At 36.2% G+C, this 12,187-nt stretch overlaps 1 protein-coding gene across 1 annotated transcript in view; it reads right to left on the reverse strand.

Moving 5' to 3' along the window:
* Positions 1-12,187, reverse strand: part of LOC145672950 (pancreatic triacylglycerol lipase-like) — a 243,712-nt gene that overhangs the window by 140,768 nt on the left and 90,757 nt on the right. The window lies entirely within an intron of this gene.

The following is a 12,187-nucleotide window of genomic DNA, read 5'->3' on the forward strand; positions in this document are numbered from 1 at the left end:
ACGTTAGTGAAGATTAGTACCAAATTTCAGCGTTAGTGCTGTTCAAATTACGCGGTGTAACGAAATTAATTTCCGTTTAAGTTGGCCCCGCCTTCTACCCTAATTGAGATAGAATTGATTTTTTAATGCCAAGCGTTAGTGCCACGCCAGTGCTGGTTAGTGCTCAGATTTAAGGGTAAGTGCTGTTCAAATAACGCCATTATAACGAAATTAATTTTCGTAATGTAGGTCCCGCTTTTTTCCTAACTGAGATAGAATTGATTTTCTAATGCAAAATCTTTGTGCTACGTTAGTGCTGGTTATTGCTAAAATTTGAGCGTTAGTGCTGTTCAAATAACGCCGTTATAACGAAATTAATTTTCGTAATGTTGGTCCCGCTTTTTTTCGTAATTAAGATAGAATTGATTTTCTAATGCTAAGCGTTTGCGCTACGTTAGTGCTGGTTAGTGTTCAAATTAATGCGTTACTGCTGTTCAAATAACGCTGTTATAACGAAATTAATGTCCGTAGAGTTGGCCCCATTATTTCCCTAATTAAGATAGAATTGATTTTCTAATGACAAACGTTTGTGCTACGTTAGTGCTGGTTAGTGCTCAAATTTAAGTGTTAGTGCAGTTCAAATAACGCAGTTATAACCAAATTTTTTTCGTAATATTGGTCCGGCTTTTTTCCTAATTGAAATAAAATTGATTTTCCAATGCCAAATGTTTGTGCTACGTTAGTGCTGGTTATTGCTAAAATTTGAGCGTTAGTGCTGTTCAAATAACACCATTATAACGAAATTAATTTTCGTAATGTTGGTCCCGCTTTCTTTCCTAATTGAAATGGAATTGATTTTCTAATGCAAAATCTTGGTGCTACTTTAGTGCTGGTTATTGCTAAAATTTGAGCGTTAGTACTGTTCAAATAATGCCGTTATAACGAAATTAATTTTCGTAATGTTGGTCCTGCTTTTTTCCGTAATTAAGATAGAATTGATTTTCTAATGCTAAGCGTTTGTGCTACGTTAGTGCTGGTTAGTATTCAAATTAAGGCGTTACTGCTGTTCAAATAATGCCGTTATAACGAAATTAATGTCCGTAGAGTTGGTCTCACTTTTTTTCATAACAGATAGAATTGATTTTCTAATGACAAACGTTTGTGCTACGTTAGTGCTGGTTAGTGCCCAAATTTCAATGTTAGTGATATTCAAATAACGCCGTTATAACGAAATTAATTTTCGTCAAGTTGGCCCCGCTTTTTTCCCTGATTAAGATAGAATTGATTTTCTAATGCCAAATCTTTGTGTTACGTTTGTACTGGTTATTGCTAAAATTTGAGCTTTGGTGCTGTTCAAAATACGCCGTTATAACGAAATTAATGTCCGTAGAGTTGGCCGCACTTTTTTCCCTAACTGAGATAGAATTGATTTCCTAATGCCAAACGTTTGTGCTACGTTAGTGCTGGTTAGTGCCCAAATTTCAGTGTTAGTGATATTCAAATAACGCCGTTATAACGAAATTAACTTCCGTCAAGTTGGCCCCGGTTTTTTTCCCAATTGAAATAGACTTGACTTTCTAATGCCAAACGTTTGTGCTACGTTAGTGCTTGGTCATGCCTCAATTTGTAAGTTAGTGGTGTTGAAGTTTTTAGTTTAGTTTGTTTTTCTAAAAAAAAAAAAAAATCCCTCCTTTGCGGGACCCTCCACATTCAGGTCTCCAAAGTTCTACTAACGTAACACAAATGAATCAGATCTGCGAGTATGATGGGCCAACTTGACAAATTTATTTCGTTATATCATCCTTATTAGCTGAACACTAACGGTCAAATTTTTGCACAAACCAGCATTAACGTAGCACAAATCTTTGGCATGAAAAAGTGAATACCATCTTAATTTGAGAAGAAAGCAGAGCCAGCTTGACGGAAATTAATTTCGTTACAACTGTGTTATTTGGACAGCAACAACACTCAAATTTGGGCCCTAACTTAGCACAAACGAATCGCATTACGTGATTTTGCTCCGTCCCAAAGTGGTGGGGCCAACTTGCTACTAATCGTTGATGGTTGTTATCCATAAACAGAAAGTGGTAGAACTCAATAATTTCGCGTTTAGCGTTAATCACTATAGATCAAAAACGGTAATAGATAGCGAGAATCAGTTTTCTGCAATATATTAAGGATGAGAACAGTACATTTCATTCCTATCTTTAACTCCCTACTAAAACCGGAAGTGATGGAAATCCGGTACAATTTCCGGTATCGGTATTGATCAACATAGAGCACAAAAACGAAATAATATGTTGGTTATTTACGTAATACATAGCAAGTGTAGGAAAATAAACCGTTAACTATAAGTAGCGGAAAAATATATTGAAATATTATTTTTCAACTTCTTATTTTGACATATTTTATTTCCACACTATAAGGATCTACCTGTTTCTACACCACGTGCTAGATTTAAATATTTTTTCAGATGACAACCATAAAGGAAACGTCGTTCACCATTTGCCAATGATCAGCAAGTGTCAAAGATTCAAACAATCAGCAACATTTCTGCATAAAAGAAGGCAGAATCCACAGAAGATATCAATCTCGCTCGGCTGATCGAACTATTAACTTTTCAAGACACCTGGTCATTGAGAGGCACCAGTCCTATACTCTCTAAGACGCCTGGCTATTAAAAGTTCCTTAACACCAAGCCTGGCATATGTCCCGTAAAAAACGGAATAGTCCCGAGTTTGAGCCTGAGTGTCCCACGTCCCGCTAGTCTGAGAAGTCGCATTTTCATAATGTTTTGGTACCCCCTTTTTTGTGTGTCGATTTAATCGTCATCCGTGGTGGAACTGTTTTCAAATCTGAGTCAAATCACTGTCCCTTTTTGTTCCAAATGTTCAAAAAGAAGTGAGGGTCCCCATTTAAAATTGTAAAGTTACCCCCGTACCCCAAAAAGGGGTGAAGATAGGAGGTTGCGTTTGGTATAATACAATAGCATTTCCAAAACTATTGAAAACGTCTTTTTTTGATTTATTGATTTGTATATTTTGTGAGATATTTGACCGTTCGGGAACATTTTCCCCACCTTATATATATATATACAAAGGCGGATCCAAGGGGGCTACGGGGCAATAGCCCCCCCTTGACGCTCAAGTTTACACTGGATAAAATGGGTTTCAATTCTGCTTTACACTGGATAAAACGGCAAATTATGGTTTAGCCCCTCCCTTGATCATATCCTGGGTCCGCCACTGTTCCAGTTTTAAATGTTGATCGCTGTAGAGTAAAACGGCAATAGATAGCGAGAAGTGAAGTTCTGCCATCAGTTAAGCGTCTTAAGAATATATTTGATCTGCACTCTAACTAGGGATGGTACCGAGACCGAGACGGACATTTATATACCGAGACGAGACCGAGACCGAGACAGACCTCTATAAATCGAGACGAGACCGAGACGAGACTTAAGTCAGTCTCGAAAGTCTCGGTCTCGTCTCGAATATTGATATTAATAGATACTAAAATTGCCTTCACTCAAAATTTGTTTCGTTGCTGTGTTAGATAATATGAGAACGGTTGACTCATGTACATTGGCGCATTTAGGGGTGGTTATCGGGCTCAACCCCGCCCGAAATAAATTTGTGATATTTTTTTGCATTGCACGTACAACGCAAATGTTTCTTATTCGTTCCTCGAGCCTCTCCGCAAACAAAATCCACTGCTGATGCAAATAGAATTCTCTCTCTCTCTCTCTCTCTCTCTCTCTCTCTATATATATATATATATATATATATATATATATATATATATATATATATATATATATATATATATACACCGGTATATATGGTCGCGATGCCACCCAGGTCCGCCCTGCATAGGTTCCCGGGGCCCAATTTTAATTTTAAATGGAAGCAAGGAGTGAGTAGTACCTCGTTCGATAGACCTTGAGAAACTAAAAAGCGTTGTGGCAAAAGATCTTTCATATCGGGCACTGTATTCAAAATGGCCGACAAGACATGTTGCCTCTATCAGATACAGTAAAATGTGCAGTAGCACTAATATGAAAACGGTTGAACATAAATGAACCGAACAAAAACTCAAATAGGAAACGTCATGTGGCACATCGATTGATATTGTCGCGGAGGCTCCCATGGCCACCCTTCATGGGGGCCCAGGGCGCAACCTCAAAATTGTAAATGGAAATATGGGGTGAGTGATACCTCGTTCAACATATCTTTAAAAACTAAATAGTGCTGTTGCTAAAGCATATGGGTCACCGTTTTCAAAATGACCTCCAAGGCATGGTACCTGCATCAGGTAAAACGTTCAGTATCACTAATATGAAAACACCAGAACAAATATTCGAATAGGAAATCACAGAGGGTATTTATCATTCTATAGCTCGGGAATGTTGCAACAGTCGAAAAGATGATTAGTGTGAAAGTGCCATAATGGAAAGGAAGAAATCTAACTCCTAGAAATGTATTCTAACCTCACTCCGTACGTGAGTGAAGCGGGAAGGATCGGTGAAATTGCAAATGAGAGCCTTAGTTTTTGCAAATTGTATCTACGAAACAAAGTTATTTGAAATGTGTTTTTATAAGAGATAAATGTCTCTGTAATGGGATAAAGTATGTAAAATTCTTGTTAAATGGTACCTTCTATTTTGATTGCGGGCAATGGTTTGATGCAAAAATGAATCAACTGAAATGCGAAGCCAATTTGTCGAATAATGCAATTTTAGAACAATGTTTTCAAACGTTGGTTTTGTTCAACAGTCGTCTGCATGATATTGGTTCGCTTCTTTTCCTTCTATGTCTTCTTGCATGTGATAGAATATGAGTTTCACTGTGATGTCCACAGTTACATTCCGAATAACTTTCAACGGTAATTTCAGTTGTGATCTTTAGTAACGAAACGGTACATACTGATGCAGATATGTCCCAAAAATCCTGCACGCATTGCGTTAAATTATCAGAGGCGAAGGGGCGGGCAAAATGTTGTTAAATTTGAATTTCACCTTATTTTTATTAATCTTATTTCGCTTTATTTTTATTCATTATAGTACCAGTCATTTGTACACACGTTTCAGACAAACCATATCTATTGCAAATAAAAGTGAGGTTCTCATTTGATTTTACCATTCATTCCCGCTTCACCCACTTACGGACAGATCGGAAAGATAATTTTCTATCATTTCCTCTTTTGCATCATGTTAATTATACTTTAATAATCTCCGTTGCATTATACTCCAGCCGTGGAATGATAAATACGCTCTGTGCTTTCCTATACGAGTTTTATTCTGTTCATTTATCTCCAACTATTTTCATATTAGGGGTCAAGTGGTTCTGGACGTTTTATCTGATACAGGTACCATGTCTTGGCGGCTATTTGGAAAACGGTGACCCATATGAAAAATCTTTTGATACAATACTGTTTAGTGTTTCAAAATGTATCCAACAACGTATCACTTGACCCATATTTCGGTTCAAAATTTCTAAGTTTGGCCCCTTGAAAGGCAGCCGTGGGAGCGCTGCGAGAACATTACTCGACGCGCCACATGCCCTTCCTGTTTCACTTTCTGACTGTTCGTTTATCTCCAACTGTTTTCATATTAGGTTACTGGACGTTTTATCAGATACAGGCACCATGTCTTGGCGGCCATCTTGAATACGGTGACCAATATGAAAAATCTTTTGCCACAACGCTTTTTACTTTTTAAAGATCTATAGAACGAGGTATTACTCGCCCCATGTTTCTATTTAAAATATTAAAGTTTGGCCCTGGTACCCCATGAAGGGCGGCCCCGGGAGGCGCCGCGACAACACTATTCGGTGTGCCCCATGGCTTTTCCTATTTGAGTTTTTGTTCGGTTCATTTATGTTCAACCGTTTTCGAGATATCTCCGTGGAAAGATTAAAATGGGCCAAAATAGGCTATATATATCCCTTAGTTGGTAACATCCAAAAAATAAGCTAGAAAAGTAACATCCGCCTGAGAGACGAACACGCACAACTAAGACGCTTGAAGCCAAAGTGGTGTAAGTCAGTTTTCAATAAGGTTTAGTTACACCCAGAGAATTGATTCTACGTAACGAAATTAATAAATTGAATAAGAAGCACGTCGTAGTTCACTTGTAAATGTACCCATGAGTTCAATGCAACATGCTTCGCCGCTGAGAATTAATTTCTAAACATATACCTTATAGAGTTTTATCAACACACATATGCACCCCAATAGAATATGCTGTTTGGCAATTAGAAATGAACTTACTGAAAACATTGGACACTGCTGCTGTGGGATTCTTTGTTTTCCTTCGTTGACGAATAGATGAATCATTAAACCTAACACCCGCCAGCAAAACTTCACACCTTTTGAGAGACATGGTTGCATGAAAAGCATGAAGTCCAGTGCAGTCAATAGATAAAAGTGACACCAAGCTCTCACGCCCCGACTTGAAAATGGATCACAAAGTCATTAAACCAATAAGTGCTCCAATTTTAGTCTTAATCAGTATTCTTATAACTTGAGAAGGAGTTATGTAACTTTCTTCTCATCACTTCCATTGTACACTAATGCAGTTCACAGTTTCATTCAAAGTGTCATCAGTACGGAATAAATTCCAGATGTCCTCTGGATTTGGAAAATTCTGTAACTAATTCGTGGGTCCTAACCATGATGACAATTTAATTTTTATCACGTCTTTCTTAGGTGTTTTAGTATCCAAATTTGGCTTCTTGCAACTCTATCTGATTGAACTACTGAATTTTTGCAATAAACACTATCAGTTTCTGTTGTACTTTCGTGTTATTCTGATCACTTTTCTGATGATTGCTGTATCCCTTATCAGATGTGTTATTGGCATCATTAAAATCTATTTCTGGATTGCTTTCATGAACTTTGGATAAATGATCTTGTTCAGGAACATACGAGTTATCGGATCCGTAATCATAACCAGTTTCTGATCTATAGCCATCTCTAACTGTTCTATAACCCTACTCCTTTGTGCCATACGTTTGCTATTTGACATCTTAAAATATTCAGATTTTCGAAACGAAAGAAAACCAAATATTAATAGTTATCAGTATAAAGTAATAACCGTCCCTTAGACGGATAAAATATATTTCCTTTGCAGTAATATCCCCTTGCGAGACGGGTTGGAATAACATTAAACACTTCGAAGTTTGCAACAATGAGCTAGACACGCGACCACCTGCTGAAAACAGCATAGTCAACCCACAACTGAAGCATAGGTGAAGTATCAGATCATACCTCGAATATGAGTACCAACTCTGAAAAAGAAAATATAGTACATCCGCCTGGGAGACGGATATTACCGACTAAGGGATATATATATATAGCCGCGGACCCAGTATATGATCAAGGGAGGGGCTAAACCATGGTTTGCCGCTTTATCCAGTGTAAAGAAAGTAGGATTGAAACCCATTTTATCCAGTGTATACCTGAGCGTTAAGAGGGCTAAAGTCCCTATAGCCCTCCCCTATTATGTGATATATAGAAGAATTTCCCAACTTGGTACAAAATTTCAGCATTTTTAATATATATATATATTAAAAATGCTGAAATTTTGTACCAAGTTGGGAAATTCTTCTAGATACTCTGCAATATCACTAGATAAACAACGCTGCTAAAAGCAAAATAAATTTGTATTTTCTCAAATTGCGCTACGTAAAGTATTACATATTTCTAATTTAGTTATTTAACAAAACCACAATAACCCATACATTATTTAGTGTAACAAAGGACAATACAGTATCATTAACATCAACAATTTTAAAATCTCAAACTCCATATCTATGGCAAACCTCAAATGCCATAACTCAAATGGCATGGACGGTGCAATGCGCATCAACTGTATCTTAGCGTCAAATACTGTGATCATGGTATAATATATTTCGAATGAATGAGGGAACAAAGTTACAAGAAACGGAAAATTTAAATGTTTCTAAAGATTTTACTTCGAAAACGCGCTGACATATCAAGTCTCAACATGCAGATGCTTCCAAAAGACTTAAATGCTTATAACGCCATTTACAACAATTGTTATTTCAAATCGTTTCAGAGATACCAAACACATTGGTAATGATTGTTATACTGCGTAAAATGACGTATTTGTATTAAATTTTTATAATGATTATTGCTTTCCTTTCCTTCTATAACATTACAACAATAGTTTTTGGTGGTTTTAATTACAAGTGGCAGTTACATTATTTTAAGCAGCGTTGCCCACTTAAATAAATTGCTAAATATTATTCTAAATATGTGCAAATAACGTAGATGAACTGCAAGATATTTTAAAATTATTCGTAGTTTGTTTTATGGTGCAAGAATGCTTTCAAGAGAAGACGTTTTTCATGGTCTTTGGGCTACTTATAATGTTAATGTTTAAGTCTTCGTTCCAGCAATAGATGTAAATGCAAATTGTAACTGAAATTAAATGTAACTGATACATTTTCAGTAACACTAGTTGTTCCCCCTAAGCCTTAGGCCTGGTGTACTCTTTAGATTAAGACCGTGCTTAATTAAAAGTTCTAATTACACACTAATTATATTTCACTTCCTTTAGTTTGACCACCGATCACCTCAAACTCGATCCATACCATATAGCTATATGCAATTATTCAAGGACTTACAGTTAGTAATACACAGTATTCACTTTTTTTGTTTTGTTTTAGTCTAACGTCCCACAGTTATGCTAGGGCGGCTAAAGGAGACGTGGAGCTAATGATTAGTATATACTGGAATCCGAACCACTTCGGTCGTTCAACTTTACCCCTACCGGAAATCGAACTCGAGATCACGCGAACCGAAATCAAGAGTGCTAGCCGCTAGACCAAATGGAGGTTCTCACATTATGTTGATTTAAATCATTCAGTCAGTGTTGCCAGATCCGAAGATTAAAAAGTAGCGTATCTGTACACCGAAAGTAGCGAATTCGAATTATTTGTAGCCCAAATATATAGAAATGAATACTGATGATGCTAATGAAATACTTTAATATGAGTTGGAAAATGTGCTGGACGTATTGCAAGAAGAAATTATGATTGACGGGCGAAAACAATTCTAGACTGGACACCACAAGACAAAAACAGCCTAGTAAACCTCCGCATACAAGGTGTGACAAAATGAAGAGCCACTGAGGAGTAACCTGGAAAAGAATTGCCCAAGTTAGATAGTTGTGAAGACTTGGAAAGACCTTCATCCAGCAATGGATTGATAATGATTGATTATGATGATGGTGATGATTTTATTATATCTAAACCTCGGAGGTAAACTAAACCAAGTCATAATTTCGTAATTTTACAGAAGCGAAAAACCGGTTCCTCAACTAAGACTAAATATATAACTTTTACTAGGTAAGGTAGGGTAAAAGTGGATCCAAAATTTAATGAAAATCATAGAGCGAAAAAAATATTTTTGACTATTCAATCCATCATGTTGCAGAAAAACTACGAAAATTAATACAAAAGAAAACTATAAAGTTAAGAATCACTTCTTTTGGCGAGTGAGAAAAAATAGATACAGATAACTCGAATTACCTATATACTTATATAATATGTATGTCCATGTTTCGCAAGTAATTTTTAATCAATATAAAATTTCAACGTAATGAACGCAAGATTAGTTTCCTCGAATAAAGATTGCATGCACCGTTCAGAGCTCAGGAATAAGATTAATCTATGTTACGGCATTGGATATGTGCTTACGTATGCATTACGACCTTATGAACTTGTATAAGAAACAGAATGCACTTAAAATGAGACGCGAATTATACGAAACATCGGACTTTGAATCTAACTTGTTTTGTGATCCAACTCGAGACCTCACATAGCAAAGATGAGTGTAGTAGCTCCCACCACAAGGTTCAGGACGTTCGTGTTATAAAGTGTCAATTAAACACGGAGATGTGAAATGATAATAAAGCATTTCATCAATTTGAAACAAAATACGTATATTGTAGTAATAATTTACCCTATTAATAATATACCCTATTTGTTAAGATAATGAACGTTATATTCTGTTTTTAAAATGACAGTCAAAGCAAAATGTATTGAATAATAAATGAGAAATTGTAAAGTTTCAATTTCGGTACAATTAAATACATTCGTGCTGCTATGTGTTGTGTTATCCGTTAGGACGTATTGAACAATTCTGATTCAAAGGAAGGAAATAAACTACTGTATAGTACTGGAGTTAATTTAATAGAGTTTAAATGTATAAGCAGTTCTGAGGCTATATGCAGTGGTGCCCACCCCCCCTTATGTCCATGACGCACCCCCCCCAATTGTCTATCCGTAGGTGTTCTTCCATGAAAAAATCTTCTTTTCGATTAATTTTACCCCCCCCATCAAACATATTTATATAGATTTTTAACCCCCCCCTAATATTTCAATGACGCAGTTTGCGTCATAGCCCCCCCTTGTGGGCACCCCTGCTATATGAGACAAAGTCTATTGCTGAAAGTGAAATATGGGTTATATTAGGGCTTTAGGGTGATATGCCCACTGATCACCGAACCTGGACTACGCGCATGGAAAGCATTAGCACTAGCAAATTAGCTATGAAGAGGTACACCATACCATAATTCTAAGTCAAAATGAAAGGAAAAAATTAGCGGAAACGACAAACTGTACGAGGATAATACTTTCATTATTTTAGTTTCACACTATTTATTTCGGGACTTTCGAGACGAGACCGAGACTTGGTACTCGAGACCGAGACCGAGATCGAAACAAACATCTGTTGACCGAGACGAGACCGAGACCGAGACGGTGATTTTTTACTCGAAACGAGACCGAGACCGAGACCGTTATTTATCAATCGAGACGAGACCGAGACTGTACAAAGTCTCGTCTCGTCTCGTCTCGATACCATCCCTAACTCTAACTTACCTACTAAAACCGTTAGTGGAATATATCTACAACCAGTTTCGTTTTCAATATTCATGGAGGAAATATCGTGCCACAAAAAAACAAGTCCCGTCATGCGATGCGCACTGAAACTGCTGCTTGGTGTATTTGTCACACGATTACATAATAATAGTAATATGCACTTATATACGTACATACAGGACTACAAAAGAGAGCTGCTTGTAGACCTACGCATATATTTTCAACTTATGCATTAAGAAGGTTTATAGATAAAATACCCGAAAAGTATAATTTGAAACATTGTTAGTAACGTAACTTGTTTACCTATTGTTGCATTAATTGTTTCTGTTTAGACTTACAACATGACAACTTGACCGGTACTCTGCCTCCCAGCACCGCTTTTGGAAATTCATTAAACCATAATATTTTGTAATATACATATATGAAGTACTTAAATCGTAAAATAATTAGTCACAGTGATAAGTGCAGTAATACTTTAAAAGAAAATGTAGAAAGGGATCCGACAAATAAAATCTAGTCTTCGACTTTCATTTTATTTTTTTTTTAAATTTAGGTCATAAAATTGCATTATTTTTTTCTATATTATATTACTCTTTACATATTCTTTCAACTTTGAACGGATGTTCTGTGAGTCATACTTTTCACAGGATTCGGCTAACATTCATAATGAGCACACTGCTTTGTTGTGGTCGACGCGTAAAGAGAAGAAAAGAGAGTCTGCTGAGATATAAAAATTAGTGCCATACCTCTGAAATAACTGTAAGACGATTAGAAAGAAAAATAAATTGATTACGTTTTTTTTTTAAAAAAAAAAAAAAAAGAGAAAAAGCTACATCAAGCTTTACCATCGATTACAATTTATATTAAGTTCAGAATCGTTAGGATTTATTTTCTTGTGTTTAATATTTGTTGTAAATTACCACTGGCAAATTATTGATAAATATAATGGATTTGCTCTTATATTACTGTGTTATGTTGAGCTTACAATCTATTTTATCTCTGTTTGTTTGAGCCAAATTTTGCAATTGTTTCGCAGTTCTAATATAATTCTTTGCTCATTAAATCGGTATTTCGCTTAGGCCTACAAACGTTCTCAACCTATTTCATATCACGATCCCTCCTCCTTTTTTTTTTATCACTTATTACCGTTTTTATCTTGATCACTATAAGATATAAACGGTAATAGGTAGGTAGAAGCGGTTTTCTGTAATCAATTGTATCCCGAGAATAATATTCCATCTCGACTCTAATCTCTTTACTAAAGTCATACGTGGTATACATCTACTACTATTTTTGGCTTC

The sequence above is a fragment of the Thermobia domestica genome, chromosome 16 (assembly GCF_964235325.1).
Source record: "Thermobia domestica chromosome 16, izTheDome1.hap1.1, whole genome shotgun sequence".
Lineage (NCBI taxonomy): Eukaryota > Metazoa > Arthropoda > Insecta > Zygentoma > Lepismatidae > Thermobia > Thermobia domestica.